The sequence below is a fragment of the Anomaloglossus baeobatrachus genome, chromosome 5 (assembly GCF_048569485.1).
Source record: "Anomaloglossus baeobatrachus isolate aAnoBae1 chromosome 5, aAnoBae1.hap1, whole genome shotgun sequence".
Classification (NCBI taxonomy): Eukaryota; Metazoa; Chordata; class Amphibia; order Anura; family Aromobatidae; genus Anomaloglossus; species Anomaloglossus baeobatrachus.
The window spans coordinates 255,515,451-255,535,410 of NC_134357.1; the positions used below are offsets into that span (position 1 = coordinate 255,515,451).

At 48.0% G+C, this 19,960-nt stretch overlaps 1 long non-coding RNA gene across 2 annotated transcripts in view; it reads left to right on the top strand.

Moving 5' to 3' along the window:
* Positions 1-221: 221 nt before the first annotated feature.
* The window catches only part of LOC142309928 (uncharacterized), a 46,550-nt gene continuing 26,811 nt past the window's right edge, over positions 222-19,960 (top strand). For both annotated transcript variants that reach the window (XR_012754037.1, XR_012754038.1), the window contains exons 1-3: positions 222-502; positions 701-848; positions 12,754-12,884. This is a non-coding gene — a long non-coding RNA (uncharacterized LOC142309928). The remainder of the gene's footprint in view (positions 503-700; positions 849-12,753; positions 12,885-19,960) is intronic.

Genomic DNA, 19,960 nt, shown 5'->3' on the forward strand with positions numbered 1-19,960 from the left:
CAGCCCGGAGGCTAGCCGAAGAGAGGCCCAAGGGCGCAGCCCGGAGGCTGACCGAAGAGAGGCCCAAGGGCGCAGCCAGCAGGCTGGCCGAAGAGAGGCCCAAGGGCGCAGCCAGCAGGCTAGCCGAATAGAGGCCCAAGGGCGCAGCCAGCAGGCTGGCCGAAGAGAGGCCCAAGGGCGCAGCCAGCAGGCTGGCCGAAGAGGGGCCCAAGGGCGCAGCCAGCAGGCTGGCCGAAGAGAGGCCCAAGGGGCGCAGCCAGCAGGCTGGCCCGAAGAGAGGCCCAAGGGGCGCAGCCAGCAGGCTGGCTGAAGATAGGCCCAAGGGTGCCGCCCGGAAGCTAGCCAAATAGAGTCCCAAGGGCGCAGCCAACAGGCTGGCTGAAGAGAGGCCCCCAACGGGAATTCTAAGTACCACATAAATTGGTCTGTGAATAGATTGGCACCCCAACAGTTTTGCAAAATAGGATTCTTTCAGTTACAAGTCTCCAGCTTTGGTCACTAGGTAAGTAGGCAGGTGCATAGCAACAGATGTTCCTAGAGGACACCTAGAGGGGCAAGTGATTAGGGACCCTGGTCTGAACGACTGGGGCCAGTTGTTTATGTAGCTGGCAAAAATTTACTGCATTCTCAGTTTAGTTGTGGCTTTTCTAAAATGTTGTCACCAATTTAACCCATACTTGCACGGTGCCTCTTGTTTCAGGTATCAAAAGAGCAAAAGAGTGCAGATGTTGGCAGCACAAGATGTTGGCACTGAGCAGCAGGAGGTGGTTGAAGACAGGAGTCACACACAGTAAACAGTGACACAAGTCCACGTCACAGTGAAAACAAAGAAGCACCGCAGCAGCCGAGTAAGTCTTATTGTGATTCTTTAGACTGGAATGTATAATCAGATGAAGAGGGATGCAGTAACAATCAAAATATGTTTAATATGTTAATACTCTTGAGTGTCTAAAAGCTATGGAGAGGATAAAGGAAAGAAAGGGGGTTTTCTACAGGAGGGAAAGCTCAGAAAAGTGAGTTATTAGGAAAAGTTCTGGTGGTCAGGGTTTTAAGATGTGTATGTCTGTTCATTGTCCTCCAAGATTTAGGCGGGCTTTGCACGCTGCGACATCAGTAACAATGTGTTACCGATGCTGCAGCGATAGTCCCGCCCCCGTCGCACGTGCAATATCTAGTGAAAGCTGCCGTAGCGATTATTATCGCTACAGCAGCTTCACACGCACTTACCTGCCCTGCGACGTCCCTCTGGCCGGCGACCCGCCTCCTTCCTAAGGGGGCGGGTCGTGCGGCGTCACAGCGACGTCACACGGCAGGCGGCCAATTGAAGTGGAGGGGCGGAGATGAGCAGGATGTAAACATCCCACCCACCTCCGTCCTTCTCATTGCAGCTGGCGGCAGGTAAGGTGAAGTTCCTCGCTCCTGCGGCTTCACACACAGCGATGTGTGCTGCCGCAGGAGCGAGGAACAACATCGCACCTGTCGCTGCACCGGCATTATGGAAATGTCGGAGGCTGCAGCGATGATACGATAACGACGCTTTTGCGCTCGTTCATCGTATCAAAAAGGATTTGCACGTTGCGATATCGACTGCGACGCCGGATGTGCGTCACTTTCGATTTGACCCCACCGACATCGCACGTGCAATGTCGCAACGTGCAAAGCCGCCCTAAGTCAGCAAGTGAGATTATCCAACTATGAAACTTGGAGTTGCCAATAATTTTGGAGGAAAAATTATAGACTCACGTAAACTGGGAAGGAAAAAAAGTGGGCTCGATACAAGTCTTGTCAAAATGATGCTTCTTTAAAGAAGGGCAGTAAAAGGGTTGTGATGGTGACAATTAGAAATATGTAGTTTTTGTTAGGCTTCCTGATCTCTGCGCATTAATAGTCCAATGAAGATTTTCTTCAGGCAACTGAAGTTAAGCGGAGTTAGGGGTGGAGAACATTTTTCAACAAATCAGGGTTATAAACTTTTTGATAGAGAATTTTGCAGTATAAGGAAACTTATTGCTCTAATTTATCCATGGATGCCCTGAGTTCAGTGAGTTGTAATACCTTTGTTTGAAGAGAGATGGAGAATTTGGAGAAAATGGGGCGACAGAAGAAATTCATGCTGGTAGAATTATTCCAAATTGTAGAGGCAATTGAGCTTTGGAATGAGAAATTGGAAAATAGTTGGGTGTTTTTTGGACAGACAAAACCAAACCAAAATATAAATGTCTTAGGCTAGTTTCACACTTGCGTTGAACGGCATCCGTTGCATTGACTTGTGTGACGGATGCAACGGATGCGTTGCATATAATGGCACAATGGATGCAACGGAAAGCTTTTTTTTTTTTTTTTTTTCTTCTTTACAGTTTTACCAGCAGCAGACTTTTGTGAACGATCAGCTGATCACATGGCTCCCGGGCGCTCAGCTGAGCGCTCTCACATGCCGGCTGCCGGGCGCTCAGCTGAACGCTCTCACATGACGGCTGCCGGGCACTCAGCTGAGCGCTCTCACATGCCGGCGGCCGGGCGCTTAGCTGAGCGCTCTCACATGCCGGCGGCCGGGCGCTCAGCTGCGCGCTCTTACATTCCGGCGGTCGGGCGCTCAGCTGAGAGCTCTTACATGCCGGCGGCCGGTCACTCAGCTGAGAGCTCTCACATGCCGGCGGCCGGTCACTCAGCTGAGCGCTCTCACATGCCAGCGGCAGGGCGCTCAGCTGAACGTTCGGCCACAGAGAGACAAAATAAAGTTTCTGTAATTAAAAAAAAATATGAGCATGTGCAGTGAAAAATAGAGGATTCCGCCGCTCAAAAAACGTTACATGCTGCGTTCCTTCCGCCCGGCGGAAGCAACGCAGCGTCGGCCAGCGGAAGCAACGCAGGTACTTTTGGCACAATCTGTCCTCCATACAAGTCTATGGGAAAAAGCGGAATCCGTTAACGGATTCCGCTGTTTTCCAAAAGGGCGGATTGTGACGGAAGGAAAAAAACGCAAGTGTGAAAGTACCCTTAGAGGTATGAAAAACTGACTGACCTATTAGATTTTCTAAAAACAGAATAACTTTATTAAATATCATTAAAAATCTGTCTGGTCAAAACATCCAGACAAGACAAAAAAACAAACAAAGAAAAAGGTGTGTGATGCAGCGGCTACACAGTGCCAGTCCAGTGAGGCAGTGACCAAGGTTCTTGTTCACACCATAGCCTTTTATTCCGCACAATAAAGGTTACAGACATATACACCTGGACGCAGCCGGTTCACGCACGGTCTAGTGCACCAGAACCGACTTCTTCCCTTTTAAGAGATTGGTCAGAGGTGCTGATCTCTCAGCAAAATTGGGTATAAAACGCCTTGTAATACCCCATGATGCCAAGGAAAGCTCTCACTTGCTTTGTGGTAAGTGGGCGGGGACAGTTTTGAATATGTTCGACTTTATTAATCTGGGGCTTGATAACTCCTTGGCCTATCACATAACCTAAGTAGCGAGCTTCTTTGGGACCTCTTGCCAACTTTTTCGGGTTGGCCATCAAACCTGCAGTTCTGAGTGAGTCCACTACTGCTTGTACCTGGGATAAGTGTGAATGGCAGTCAGTGCTATACATGATAAAGTCATCCAGATACGCTGATGCTCTGAAATGTGGCTGGAGCCTTATGTATGCCAAAAAGGCAAGAAGACATAGTGGGTGACAAAAGCGGTCTTTTGTTTTGCAGATTCCGTCAGTGATACTGCCAATAACTCTTTGTACCCGTTATAAAATACTGTGCTCGACCCAGTCTCTCAATTAATTCATCCACCCTGGGCAATTGGTTAAAGGTCAAACTTACGGAAATCATTTCAAAATCGTAACGAACCATCTGGCTTTGGGATTAATACAATAGGGCTAGCCCATTCGCTCTGAGACTTTTCAGTAACACCTAGTTGTAGCATTTTTTTCACCTCTTCAATAGCTTGCCTATGAGTCTGCGGCACACGGTATGGCTTCATTCGTACCCTTACATGAGGCTTGGTGACAATGTCATGACGAATTACAGATGTTCGACCGAGCAGATCTGAGAATTTTTCACTTTGCTGTACTAATTTACAAGACTCCCTTCTCTGCTGCTTTGTGAGACAGTCGCCTATCTTCACACTGGATTCCTCATCACCAGTTTCCTCCTTGGACGGTGTCAGAGGGTCCACAGGAGATACAATAGGGGTTACATCAGTCACCATACACTCTCTATCCTTCCAGGCTTTCAGGAGATTCACATGGTATATCTGTTTTGGTTTTCTCCTTCCTGGTTGATACACTTTGTAATTTACTTCCCCAATTTTTCCCGGATCTCATAGGGCCTTTGCCATTTGGCTAACAATTTACTTTCAGCGGTGGGAACCAACACTAACTAGCCTTTCTATTATACCTAGAACTTTGAGCCGCCTGAGCATCCAACAGATGTTTCTTAACTATTGGCATTACCGCTGTAATCTGGTCCTGCCTGCCCATAATGTGCTCAACTATGCTTTTATGGGGGGTAGGTTCCTGTTGCCATGCCTCTTTAACAATATCCAACAGACCACAGGGATGTCTGCCATATAATAATTCAAATGGTGACAATCCTGGGGAAGACTGTGGCACTTCTTGGATGGCAAACCTTAAATATGGTAATAACATGTCCCAGTCTTTCCCATCCTGGAAAACCACCCTTTTTAACATAGTTTAAAGCATTTTATTAAACCGTTCTACTAGCCCATCAGTTTGCGGATGGTACACTGACGTGCAAAGCTGCTTAATCTGGAAAGGTTTGAACAGTTTCCTGGTGACCTTAGAGATAAACGCGATTCCCTGATCTGTAAGGATCTCCTTAGGCAACCCAACATGACAGAACATGGCAAACAACTTCCGAGCTATAAGCTTTGCTGAGGTGTGATGCAGGGGTATCGCCTCAGGGTAACGAGTAGCATAATCCATTACAACCAATATATGTTGGTGGCCCCGGGTTAATTTCACAATTGGTCCCACCAGATCCATGTCAATCCACTCAAAAGGTACCTCTATTATAGGCAACGGTACCAAAGGATTGCGGAAATTTACCGTGGGTGCGGTTAGCTGACATTCCGGGCAAGATTCACAATACCTCTTAACCTCAGCAATAATCCCGGGCCAATAAAAACGCTGGCGTATACGCTCTAGCGTCGTCTTCTCCCCCAGATGGCCACTCATTAAATGATTGTGAGCTAACGCAAGCGCTTTCTGGCGGTACGGCTGTGGTATTATCATCTGCTTTACCACTTGATCCCGGATCTTATCAACCTGGTAGAGCAACTCCCACTTGAGCACAAAGTGGGGAAAACTTGCGTCTGCACCAGGCTGCTGTACCACCCCATTAATCACTGCCATCCTTCCGCAGGCCGAGACCAGGGTGGGATCCTGGAGCTGGGCTGACCCAAAATTATCTGGAGACACCTCCAGCTACGGAATTGGCTCAGGCACTTCAACCTCACCTGCCATTACCTCCAAGGGAGACTTGTCAGGATTACACTCTGTCCCTATGTTGGCAACCCCTACGGCAGCTATCCCTGAATCGGGATCTTCGGGTTCAAGTCCCGGACAAACCTTTACCTCTGAAGGGCTATGCAGAGTCCAGAACAAGGGCAAGTCTCTCCCAAATATAGCCGCATAGGGAAGAGTTTTAATTACTCCTACCTCGTGGAGCATTTCTCCGCATGGTGTAGAAAGGGTGATGTAGCGCCCCTGAAGCCATCAGGAGCTACAGGGAGCTGCATCCTGTCAAAGATGCAAGGCCTACCCCCAGGGACCCAGAAGACCAGTGCCAGTAACACCAAAACACACATATAATCCCTGTTTTTACTCTCCCCCAAGAATTGGTGACAAGTTAGGGTTGGACCCAATGGATGGCCACCTAGGAGTGGAACCGATCCAGTCCACTAGACGAGAACCAGGGAGGAGGGGCCAGACAGTCAGTAAGTGGAAGTGAGAGGAGGCTGACGTATCGATACTGACGGGAGAGTGTATCAGTGACCTGTCAGCCTCAGGCATGTGGTTGCTGCAGGAGTACGCTTGAGTACTCTCGGAACCATAGCACCGACTGGGTGCAGAGCCCTGGGTCAGGAAAACGCTCCAGGCAGACCTGATCAAATCTACACAGTGAGGGGTCTATCCAGGACCTCACCGATCGTACAGTCCGGGGCACAGCAGTGAACTGAGGAATGACCTGACAGGGTTCAAACTGTCTGCCATACGGACCAGAACCGAAAACAACCAGGAAGGGACCCCCAGACGCTCCAAGCCACGGGGACCCACTAACCAGAGTCAGGTGCAGGGGAAGTAATCCACCAGGTCACCACACCGCCACTGGAACTAAGGGGATCAGTGGTTAGGACCAGCCTCCATCGGGTTGCAAGCAACATCTGTGACTAAGGAACCAGTTACACTGCAATCCCTTGTGTGGCCTACCTTCTTTCCGCGCCCTGGTATTACTAACGGACATAAACAACAACAACCATCACCTTCCCCCTGGGCATGGCCCTACTTGCGGAGGGCCCCAACATCCAGGCTGCCATTAACATCAGCCCCAAGAGTGAGAGACTGCAGCGGCGGTTACATCTATATAACCGCAACTCGCAAGTGGCGTCATGAGGGCTAAGGTCAGAATACGCTTTCTGGGCATCTCCCACCAGTAACGGAACAACCACTTCAGCCCACTCTATGAGAGGTAGAGTCTCCTGCTCCGCTGTTCTTTCAAACACAGTGAGGAAGGCCTCCAAGTCGTCTTCCGTACCCATTTTCCTTAGCGCCGCTCTGACTTTATCACGAGCCTCGGGACAGACCGCAGGTGTCCCAGCTGCCGCTGGTAGCGCCCCTCGCAGAGCCGCAATCTGCTCGATCAACAAGTTGTTGGTCTGCTGTTGCAGTGCATTGGCTCTCTGCTGCTCCAGATTAGCCTACTGCAGGTGTGCATCGGTCTGCTGCTGCTGGGTATAAGCTTGTTGCTGCTGTGCATTAGCTTGTTGCTGCTGTGCATTAGCTTGTTGCTGCTGTGTTTTAGCTTGGACCAACTGCTTTATCAGGTCCTCCATATTAGCAGCTGGTTTAGCCTGCAGTTTGGCCGGCCGGCTCACTGACATGTGGTACAAGGGTATGCCTTAATTATGCTCGCATTCTCCACTATCTACACAGTGCAAGTCCAGTGAGGCAGTGACCCTGGATTTTGTTCACACCACAGTCTTTTATTCCGCACAATAAAGGTTACAGACTTGTACACCCGGGTGCAGACTGTTCATGTAACATGTAGTCCATAAAAGTCCAGATACTAATAAGTAAATATAATGCTTGCTACACCTCATTTTATGTTTCCCCTTTCCCTTTTCCCTGTTATAAATAAAGACAGTATACAAAAGTCCAGATACTTCAGTGCTGGCCTGTGTTCACTCCACACAGGCAGCATACATAGCACATGTTGCTCCGTCAGTGTGGATCCCAGAGTGTGGCACACCCTGCTGGCTCTGCAGGATTAAATTTGTATCCCAGACATGAGCGAATTGAACAACCCAAACTGGATGGAGAGTTCCGTCCCCCTACCAAACCTACCGAACTTTCCAAAAATAAAAGCCCAAACTGGTTTAATTAAACAAGATACTTGGCCACATACTGTATCTTGACCAAGTCCATCCTCTTTTATTTTGTGTTGCATTCACAGCGGTGACTGTAATTACAACACACTCCAGCAGGTTTCACAGGGTCTCCAGGCACATTCTGGGGCATATAGAGCGACCTTCATAAATGACACCTGTCACTGCCTCACAGGTGTTAGTGCATGATGAGCAATCCGATGCCTTGAAGGTGGAAAAATAGGAAAATGAAGGGCCCAGGGTTAAAGGGGTTTTCAGCATCAGGAGATGGCGTTTGAAATAAATGTACCCCAAGTACTGGGGAGGTAATCCCTACCATGCCTTCCCTCCCTCTCTTTCTGTTGCTCTTCTCTCCCCCCTTTCCTTCTCTTCTTTTTCTTATCTTTCCCCCTTGCTACTTTCCTGTCTCTCTGGTTCTCGTTAAATCTTCAAATGTTTTCCTTTTCTTTTTTGTTTTCGGCAGTAGCCTCACTTTGTTTGAGGTGTAGTTCTCATTTGGAAGGAGATTGTCTGTATTATAAAAGGTTACATGTCATATGCATGCCTTATGATAGTAAGAGAAGAGGTGTTAGTTAGGATGTGGCTTATACTCTTCTCTGTAAGTTGACATGAAGTAATCACGTATTTGAATCTTCTTTTTTTTTTCTTCCTTTAAATTCTCTTGTTTACTTTAATAAAGAAAGATTAAACATAAATGTACCCCATCTGTGCCCTGCTTTACAGTGGAGGTTATCACCTTATTTTGTTTGGTGACCCCGCTTAACGGCGGCTAGCTCTGAATGACTCTTCCTTATACTTATTGAGGCACCCACCACCAAACTGCAACAAAAAATGTGCATAAAAAAGTGGACATAAGTATATTGTGTAGAAATATCACAGTCAAAAAATGTCCCTAGTGTACTCTTATACGGATTAAAAATCGTAATAAACATTAGGCTACAAGTTAGATAATACTGGCCCCAAATGTTTAGCAGATATATCCCATGGGTCCACACTATTATCTTCTCTACCTGACATATACCTTGGTATGTTCACAATGTCAGGAAGAATATTTTTTAACTGATAAATCCCACTATTCCAGAACCTATACCGTTTCTACCTGACATATAGCTTAGTGAGTATATCAGTAATATCAGGAATAATTTGTAAGGCCAGGCTGAGAGTTTACTTTTCTAATCCTCCCAGCTATCCCAACACATTTCACCCCCTCCTAACACACAACAGGGGTTCATCAGGAGATTTTTTTTTTACCACAATCTTGTCCCAGGAAAAAAGCCACCTCATAACATCAAGCATCAGCTTGCTGAACAGCTCAAGCATCAATCTATTAATATGTCTAATTATATCCGGAAAACAGAAAAGATTTTTCTGAATGCTCAGAGGTTCATCCCGCTGGTGTCTACTCAGAATCAGCAACCAGCTCCTGATGGAACCAATAAGAATCCTTACATAGTTACATAGTTACTTAGGTTGAAAAAAGACCTAGGTCCATCTAGTTCAACCTTCCTCCACCAGTTATACATTTGGTCACTAAGTCATTTATAACCAACAATGCTGTGTGTACTGAGGAAATCATCCAGCCCTTTTTTATAAGCTGTTATAGTATCTGCCATTACGACCTCTTGTGGGAGGGCATTCCACAGTCTGATTGCTCTAACTGTAAAGAACCCTTTCCTATTTAGCTGCCGGAATCGCTTTTCTTCCACTCGCAGTGAATGCCCCCTGGTCCTTAGTATTGTCTTCGGAAGAAATAAGTCATGTGCCAGTCCTTTATATTGACCACACATGTATTTATACATATAAATGAGATCTCCTCTGAGACGTCTTTTTTCTAAGCTAAACATATCTAACTTTTTCAACCTGTCATCATATGGGAGGCCTTCCATTCCTTGTAATAGTCTAGTTGCCCGCCTTTGAACTGACTTTAACTTCTGAATGTCCTTTTTAAAATGTGGAGCCCAAAACTGGATCCCATATTCCAGATGTGGCCTTACAAGTGATTTATAGAGGGGTAACAATACGTTGGGATCACAGGATCTAATCTCTCTTTTTATACACCCTAAAATCTTGTTTGCTTTAGCAGCTGCTGCTTGACATTGAGAGCTGCTGCTCAGCTTATTTGTAATGAGAATACCCAAGTCCTTCTCCTGTTCTGTAGTCCCGAGTTTACTTCCATTTAATGTATACGCAGTTATAGGATTACTCCGTCCTAGGCGCATTACTTTACATTTATCAACATTAAATCTCATTTGCCAAGTATCTGCCCATTCTGACATCTTATCCCGATCTTTTTGTAATATTATACTATCAAGGTCAGTTTTTAATATCCTACATAGTTTGGTGTCATCAGCAAAGACTGACACTTTACTATCAATCCCATCCACAAGGTCATTAATAAAGAGATTAAAAAGAATTGGTCCTAGCACAGATCCCTGCGGCACCCCACTGCTGACTATAGCCCATTTAGAGAATGTACCATTTATAACTACTCTTTGTTTCCTATCTTTTAGCCAATTCCTTACCCAGTTGCATATAGTTTCCCCTAGTCCTTGCTTCTGAAGCTTTAGTATAAGGCTATTATGTGGTACAGTATTAAATGACTTTGCAAAGTCCAAATAAATCACATCAGCTGCATTACCAATATCCTATTGAATAAAGAATGACCTGGGCTTATAAAATAGATCCAAAAACGTAACTACAATCAGTCACTGTTTTCTATCATATACCGATCCTGTGCCTTAATATATAGCAGTGTGAAATGTAATTTACCTAAAAAAAATAGTATCTGAACAAAAAGCAATGTTCATAGTAGAATGGCCACCTACTTCTGTGTCAAATCATATCCTACGCTCCACCTGCTATGGGCACTAATACAGTGTCAATACCCTCAAAATACCCAGGGAGCTGCAATGATGAAGTTATCCAGCATAAATTAACCAAGGTATCTCATAACCAGTGACTGTCGTGGCAGTGGTTAACTGGTGCCTTGGCTGATTTTATTTGAGGGTATTGACACTGTATTAGTGCCCTCCCCAGGTGAAGCTTAGCATTTGATTCCACACGGACGTAGGTGGCCATCCTAATACGGGGATGTCTTTTGGTTCAGATTCTACTTTTTTAAGTAAATTACATCACACACTGCTTTATGTTAAGGCACGGGATCTGTATATGATAGAAAACAGTGACTGATTGTAGTCCCGTTGTAGGATCTTACTTTATAAGCCCAGGACATTTTTTTTTCATTCGGCTTCTTATTGCCTCCATCAGGAGCTGATTGCTGAACCTGAGGATGTTCATAATAATATTTTCTGTTTTCCGGAGGTGGTGGGTGCCTCATGAAGTGGAAGGATTATTCAGGGCTAGTGTCGCGGGCGGAGGAGGGGACGCCGCGCTCTCCCACTGCTCGGGTCCGGCTGCCGCAGCTGCTACGGCCTGCCGCTGCTCGGTGGCTCGAGCGATGGGCCAGATCCCGGGGACTCGAGCGGCGCTCCTCGCCCGTGAGTGAAAGGGGATTGATTTTTGGGATAGTTTATTGTCCGTGATGCCACCCACGGTTGTGGTGATTTGTTGACATCACCGCTGCTCTGTATGGGGATCCCGGGAGTGATGGTATGGAGCAGCTAGATGTTAGTCCTCCCCTCCGTGGGTAGGGGGTTGGTTGTCCCGAGGCCCAGTGATGGGGTTGGTATGGTGGACAGGCGGGTATGGGGCCTGTGGGGGTGCAGGGGCGCAGGGGTAGCGCTGTGCCGCACGACACGGAGGTACTCACTCAGCCAGTAAACACGACACAGTTCTCGGTAAACAAACGGCTGGTTGGACGGGTCCCTCGGACGGTTCACGGTGCTGCGGTTCCCTGCAGTTAGCGGTGACGGTCTCTTCCCTGCACCTATGTAAAGTCTTTTGGTAGCGATGGGTCCCCACCAATTACCCACTCCTCGGCTTCAATCTGGGCCGAAGGAGCCCTACTTTGCCCGCAGGCGCTGGCCCTGGGAAACTGGTGCCCTGGTGGTGGCGGTGTCTCCCCTTCACGGTCGGGCTGTTGCCTTCAATCGGGACTTGGTTGTTAGGAGACAGAGGTCCCCTTCACTGACAGATTTAGCAAAATATGGCGACTCCTAGCCTTGCCGGGATCCGAAAGGCCCCTGCCCTGGTGCTGACTGTTCTTCGTATACTGCTCCAGTACCGCCGGGTCACCACCCGTCCGCGGTCCTTCCAGCAACCTCCAAACAGTCCCCCTGCAGACTATCACCGCCGTCTGCTGACCTTGCTGTCACAGTCCGGGGCACACACCCGGACTAACTTCAGGCTTTCTTAACTGTTTCTTTACTGTCGCCACTCTTACTGTCCTCCTTTACCACTTCACTGTTTACTCCTTCACTACCCTAGCTGTTCTCTGTTCTGCCTGGTTCTTCCCGCCTCCAGGGCTGTGAACTCCTCGGTGGGCGGAGCCAACCACCTGGCCCACCCCCTGGTGTGGACATCAGCCCCTGGAGGAAGGCAACAAGGATTTTGGGTTAGCTTGGTGTTCCTGCAGGGAATGTGGGGTGCATGTGACCTGTGACCCCTGGCTTGCCCAGGGCGTCACACTAGCTGCCATTGAGCAGGGGCACCAAACAAATTGGGGTGATCACCTCCACTGTAAGGCAAGGCACAGACTGGGTACATTTATTTTAGGCCCCATCTCCTTATGCTGAAAACCTCTTTAACCCTGGGCCTTTTATGTTCCTATTTTTCCACCTTCAAAGCACCAGGTTACTGATCATGCACTAACACCCTTTGTTTGTTTTCTGTCTTGTCTGGATGTTTTGACGATGAATTTTTAATGAAATTTAATAAAATTGTTCTGTTTTTAGACAATCTAATAAGTCAGTCGGTGTTTTTTGGATAGACAATATTAGTTGGAACAATGAATAATATGGCTGGTGACCCTCACTGGCCTCTTATAGCACTTGGTACTGAAGAGCAAAGAATATAATAGCAATACACGTGCTGGGGGCAAACGAGTAATTAGCAGACGGTACTGTACAAGAGAAAAAGGGAAACTTTATCTTAATTCCTACCAAATGCTAGAAAAAGTTAAGAGAAGTCTACTAACAATGTTTCACAGGCATTGATTTGGTTCTAAAACTTCCAGGTGAGAAGTCCTTGCCATCAGGCATCTTGAGGAGATACAAGTCAGAATGGAAGGAATGGAGCAACTTCAGGAGACAGCGAGAAGATGTGGGTCCAGAGATGATGCAACACACCACAAGCATTGAGGCTTTTGTAAGTTGTTGGGTTTTTTTTTAGATTTCCTTTTGTTTTCCTAAATAATGCTGATGCAGTAATTTGGCACAAGTGGCCACTAATATAGTTTAACCCTTTAACCCCTAGCCTGTTCTCACCTTCATAACCAGGCCATTTTTTTCAATTCCAACCAGTGTCACTTTGAGGTTATAAGTCTGGAACACTTCAACGGATCCCAGTAATTCATAGAGTTTTGTTTTTTTTGTGACATATTGTACTTCATGTTAGTGCTAAATTAAGGACAATATTTTTTTGCGTTTATTTGTGAAAAAATTGGAAATTTTATGAACATTTTGCAATTTTTAATCTAAAACCAGAAAGTTATATCACACAAAATAGTTAATAAATAACATTTCCCACATGTCTAGATAAGCACAATTTTGAAACTTAACAAAAAAAAAATGAGGAAGTTAGAAGGGTTCAATGTTTATCAGCAATTTCTCATTTTTCCAATACCATTTAGAAAACCATTGTTTTTAGGGACCACATCACATTTGAAGTGACTTTTTATGTGCTTAGACATAAAACATAAAATACTCAAAAGTGACATCATTCTAAAAACTGCACCTCTCAGTCTGCTCTAAACCACATCCAAGAAGTTTATTAACCTTTTAGGTGCTTCACAAGAAGTAAAGCAATGTGGGAGGAAAAAAAATGAAAATGTTACTTTTTCCCACAAAAATATACAAAATCTTTTATTTTGACAAGCGTAACAGGCTAAAATACACTATACAATTTGTTGTGCAATTTCTCCTGACTACACTAATACCACATATGGGGTGGAAATCTACTGTCTGGGCTCACGGCAGGGCTCGTAAGGGAAGAGCGCCATTTGACTTTTCGAACGAAAAATTGTCTGGGATAGCGGACGCCATGTCGCGTTTTGACAGCCCAAGATGTACCTGAACAGTGGCAACCCCTGACAAATAACCCCATTTTGGAAACTAGACCCCTCAAGGAATTTTTCTAGATGTTTTGTGAGCACCTTGAACCTCCAAGTGCCTCATAAAATTTTATAACGTTGAGCTGTGAAAATAAAAAATACATTTCTCTCTCGCCTTATTGAGGGACAGAGGACCATGAGTGTATGCTGCTATTGCCAGGAGGTTGACACTAGGCAAACTAAGAAAAATGTTAGCTCCTCCTCCGCAGTGTACAGTACCCTCTGAATGACCAGGAAGTAAGCCAGTTTTTTGCTTCGTGTCCTAGGAGGTGGACATGGGCCTGTTCTCAGGCCCTTTTTTTCTTTTTTCTCGGGTGCGTTATTTAGCCCTCTAATCTTTTCTGTTCTTTTCTTCATAGATGAGCGACAGGGTGTCTCGCACTCCTGCTCTCCCCTTATGTGGGAAGAAGGTAACAGGGTGCTTGGTCGCCAGGTCTCCCTTCTTCCCAAGTGGCCGGACATTGTATGCTCTGCGTCAGCCCAGAGCCCCCATATTTACGTCCACCCAAGCTCTCACCCCTCACCGCGCCTCTAGGCAGGCAGCGCTGATGGATCTCCCACTCGTTGCGCTTCTAGGAAAGCGGCACCAAGTGTGGCAACGTACACGGTTCTCAGGACCGGATTGCTGTGTGTAGCAGCGGAGCTGAAGTCTGCACCCCCCTGGTTTTTACCTGGTCGGCGCAGCTTCAACGGACTCCCTGGACGCAGTTAGGGATCGTCATCCTTTCCAGGCAAGTTCTTTTTCAGCATGAGCGATGGGGTAAAAGATCTTCCTTCTTCAGCGGTGTCTGCTCTGCAGCACCGCGCTGTCCCCGGAGCGTTTTCGGCCAGATATGGATATAGGCCCGGCTTCGGCCTACAGCGACCGTTGGCCAGCCCCCCTTCCTCTGTGTTCAGTGCTTGCAAGGGTAGGGGCTGTCTATAATCCTCCATGGGAGAAGCTGATGTCTGTGCTGCAGGTGTGCCCACACAACGGTGGGGGCCAAACCGCTTCTCTCAGCTCTGTTTCAGACAGAGAGGGCTGTTTCTGGCGCTGCAGGTGTCAAGCCGACAAAGGGTGGGGGCACTACCGCTCCTCAACGCTATAGGAGAACGCAGGATGGTAATTGAGCGGGCTTTTTTCCTGCTGTGACACCCTGAGGCTGCGGATACACCCACGACGGCAGCGCCATCTTACACAGCGGCACCTTCATAAGAAAACCGCTATTCTGCCCGGGGGACACAGCCGCCTGCGCCTGTATCTGAACGGGTTAAGCTCTCCTTGCCAGGAAGCTACGCCCGCAGACCCAAGCTATTGCTGTTTATCACAGAACTTAGCCCCTCCACACTGGATCCTTATAACTTCCATAGAAGTTAAAGGGAGCTAGGATTACTGCATCGCTTGCATTACGCCTAATTTAAAAGCGCGGAAGCAGGCATCCCCAGTGTGTTACTCAGTTTGCACGTCCTGTAAGAAGGATTTCTCCTCAGGCCAGTCATTCTCCCCCTCTGTCAGGACTGCGATGTTCCAAATGCGATGGCATCCCAGGACCCCCCCGCTGCCGCGGATGAGGACGCTCGCGCCCCCTCCCTCCCCGAGTGGGCTGCCACCCTCTCCAAATAGGTAGCTGACCTTTCCAAAGTCTCCCAGTCTCTGGCTCGGTCTTACAGCACCTACCAGCTTTCCATGAGGCTCCCTCGAGGAACCAGGACGAGGCTACCTCTGAGTCCACAATGACCCTGCTCCCCAGGATCAGGATAGGGTCCCTACTAGGATCCAGAAGATATGCTCTAAACGGGTCTACACATGTAGCCCATCCACATCCTATAATCACTCTGTCTGATTCTGCGTCAGTCGACCTACGAGGATATGTCTCCAGAGTCGTACTCCGACCTAAAACTGGATGCGGAGCAGGCGTCCAATATCCGGGAGATGGTTGACAGCTTGGTCGGCTGTTCACCAGACTCTATCGGTGGAAAAAGATGCGCCTGCGGCGGCTTCAAAGACTGTTTCCTTCAAATACCTAAGTGAGCCCTGCAGTACTTTTCTAATAATCCCGAATTTACCGCCATTCTGGTCAAGCAAAGAGCTCATCCAGAAAGACGATTTGCTGGCCAGCGGCGTCTCACCCTTCTCTATTCATTCTCTCCTGAACTAGTAAAGGTTTGGGCTGAGTCCCTTGTCGTCGAACCTCTTCTGCCTCGACTGGCCAAGCACACTACACTCTCCATTCCACAGAGTACATCTCTAAAGGAACTCATTGGAGCTCTGGTTAGGTCTATTTTTGAGGCAGTGGGTTCCTCCCTCTGCCCCTCATTTACCACATTGTGGGTTGACAAGGCTCTTGCCATCTGGAGTAAGTGTTTACGGAGAGGTCTTTGCACATAAGGTCTGCCTTCCGAGTTAGTTGAGCTGACCAACTAAATATCCAAGGCTGCCAAATACCTTATATATGCCGCGCTAGTCTCGTCAAATTATGCCACCATGGCGGCCAGCAATTCGGTGGTAACCCATTGGATTCTCTGGCTTAAAGCCTGAAGGGCAGACTGTGCTTCTAAGAGATCCCTAACGGGGTTTCCCTTTCAAGGGTTTCGCTTTTCAGTGAAACTCTTGACAAAATCATTGCGGATGTAACTGGGGGTAAGAGCACCCCTCTACCACAACAGCGCCCCAAGCGCGCACCTCGCAAGAGATTTACCTGTCAGCCACCTGCGCAGTCTCTTAGCGCAGGGAGCAAAAGCCTGGACCCTCTAAAACACCGTCTGGCACTCCCAGCCTAAGCAGCCTCGGTCTGGTGGGTCTCATTCTCACCATTCCTCAGCATGACACAGGTCTCCCCAGACCACCGTAGAGGCCGATTGCTCCTCTTCCAGGACGTCTGGCATTCCTACATAGACGATGCCTGGGTGCAAGAACTGGTATCCACCGGTTAGAAATCAAATTTGCCTCTCTTCCTATGAGTCGTTTCCTGCACTTGTCTCAGGCTATCGCAGTGCTTTGCGATATATATGTCATCGTGATCTCCATCAATATACAAGACACCTACTTGCACATTCTAATCTGCAAGGCTCACCAGAATTTCCTTCAGTTCGCAATTGGGTAAGAGCACTTCCAATTTACGGCTCTCACCTTGGCCTAGCCTCGGCACCTCGAGTCTTTACTAAGGTCATGGTGGCCGTCATGACCGTGCTTCATCCCAGAGGTATTGTAGTCATCCCGTCCCTGGAAGACTTCCTCATAAAGGGCCAGTCATTTTATGCCTGCTCAAAGAGTGTGCAAATCCGCTTGGACACTCTTTCGAGGTTGAGATGGCTCGTGTGCCCCCAAAAGCCGTCTCTACTTCAATTTTAACATCTTGTCTTTTTTGGGCATGGTCTTAGACTCTTCTCGAGCCCAGGTGTTTCTACCAGCGGAGAAAAGGCCTTCCCTGAGACAGGGTATTCACGTCCTCTGGCGCAGGCACCGCCTTTCTCTGCGGTACAGGATGAGGGTTTTGGGGAAGATGGTGGCGGCAATGGAAGCCGTCCCGTTTGCTCAATTTCATCTTCGTCCTCTTCAGCTGGCTCTCCGTCAGAGTGGGACAAGAACCTGGCGTCCCTCGATTGCCCAGTTCTTCTTTCTAGAAGGGTTTTCACTCCATCTTCTGGTGGACCCATCACTCCTCACTCTCCCAAGGGAGATCCTTCCTCCCGATTCACTGGCACGGAGTCACAACAGATGCCAGCCTGACAGGTTGGGGAGCTGTGTTCCATCATCATATTGTTCAGGGTCGCTGGTCTCTCCCGGAACGCTCCCTCTCGATCAACATTCTGGACCTAAGGGCCATATTTCTGGCTCTGCAAGAGTTCCTTCTGCTTCTCTTGGGTCTCCCAGTTCGGATTCAATCTGACAACACCACTGCAGTGGCATACATAAATCATAAAGGAGGGACTTGCAGCTTAGCAGCGATGGAGGAAGTCTCCAAGATCCTTCATTGGGCAGAGAAACACGCCTCTGCCATCTCTGCGGTTCGCATCCCAGGGGTAGAAAACTGGGCCGCGGACTTGCGAAGCCAACAACGTCTGGCAGCGGGAGAGTGGTCCCTCCACGACAAGGTATTCCAGCATATGTGCCATAGGTGGGGTCTCCCGTACGTGGATCTCATGGCAGCTCGTCAAAATGCCAAGGTTCACACCTTCATAGCTCGCTCCCACGATCTTCAGGCAATAGGCTCCGACGCCCTGGACCTGCCGTGGTCCCATTTTCGGCTCCCTTACATATTTCCTCCGCTTCCCATCATCTTGAGGGTGAACAAGAAGGTCAAGGCGGAGGGAATCTTGGTGATTGTGATGCCTCAGGGCAGTGGGATACTCAGCCCCGGGTGTGTGGTGAACAGGGGAGTCGTGGCCAATGCCTGGTTCCATGTCTCCAGGGGTCGATCCGAAAAAGGGTGAAAAAGTGGAAAAATAAAAGTAAAATAAATAAAAGCGTTTTTGACTACGCCACTTGTGGGTTGCGGCTATTTTGTAGGAGCCGCTGTTGCGTGATCTTCCTGGGGCGGGTAGTATAATGCGGCTCAGGTGTTCTGGCCCTCCACAAATAGGGCTAGGCCCCGGAAAAGGATGATGGTGGTTGTAGTGTGCGATGTGAGCTGATGAAGCACCAATGTAGAAAAGATTCAAGCCACATAGGTACTGCAGTTTATACTGTTTTTTTACTCACTGTTCTGGTACCGCCACCCGGGCGGTGCTAGTTTTCAGGTGTTCCCTCACCCTTCGTTCCCAGTGCCAGTTAGTGACCTGGTGAGCTGTCCTCCATGCACACTATGGTTTTTGGTGGGTCTCCGTGGCCTGAAGCTTCCTGGGATTCCCTCCGTTTCACAGTCTTTGCCCGTATAGCAGGCAGCCTGGACAATTTAATGGGCTGGACTCCCGTCCCTGTCCCCAGGTCCCCTCTTTGCTGCTTTGCTCCAGACACTCAGGTTGGTGAGGGACCCTGATGATCCCCTCACCTGGCAGATTTAATTGGTAGTTTGAAGCGTACTCCCATAAAAGGGTTTTGCACCCCACCTGTGCTACATGCTGTGAGTCTTGGTCCCGCACTCCTTTGGCAACCCTGGGTTCCTTGAGCACTGGTTCCTTACTCCACAGCAACTCTCCTCCTTTTTAAGCTTCGGTTCTTTTTTCAGGTTTCAACACCTTTCTCCTCACTTTCTTTCACTTTCACCTCCTCGCTCTTAACTCATGTCCTCCTCACTCTTAACTGACGTCATCCTCGCTCTTAACTGACTTCAGTTCCCGCTCACTGTTCAGGTTCAGCCCCTCCCCCTCCCGGGTTTCTAGCTTACCAATTGGATGAGCCCCTTCCAATAGGCGGCTTCCATCAGGCTCGCCTTTTAAGCTGTCTCCAGGCAGGGAAAAGGGGTTGTGCGTTTGTGTGTTGTGTTGTCACCGGTACTGGTATTCCAGGGTTTGGGTTGTCCACATTTGGTTAAATATTTTGTGGCACCTGATACCTCAGGGGTGCTACATGATACTAGTAGCTCCAGATTGGCCCAGGAGGGCCTGGTATTTGACACTTGTCCAGCTACTTGTCGACACTCCCGAGCAGCTTCCCGACCTCCCAGATCTGCGGTCGCAGGGTCTGATTTGTCACCAGGACTCCACTCGGCTACGTTTGACGGCGTGGCTGTGGAAACCTGGATTCTAGCCAGGACCGGTCTCCCTCCCCAGGTCATTTCCTCTATGATGAATGTTAGAAAGCTCTCCTCGGCTCGCATTTATCATAGAACCTGGAGATCATTTCTCCCTGATCCGAACAACATGGAAAGTCGCTGCTTACCTTTTCCGTATTCAACATCCTGACCTTTTCTTCAGGTAGGACTGGATTCTGAAAAAATACCAAGACAGATCAAAAGAGACAACTGTACATAGCACCAACATAAATAAGTACACATATCGCAATTGAATAATAGAGAGGTGTATGGGCTGTAAAGATATATAACGACCTACGGAAAAATACATAAGAGACACAGGATTGTAGAAAAAATTCTCATAAAAACCAATAAGGTCAAAAAAGCAAATTATTTATTGGTTAAAAAAGAAACCGCCACAATGGCAGTATAAACCAGAAGAAGAGGGCGTCACATGTAAT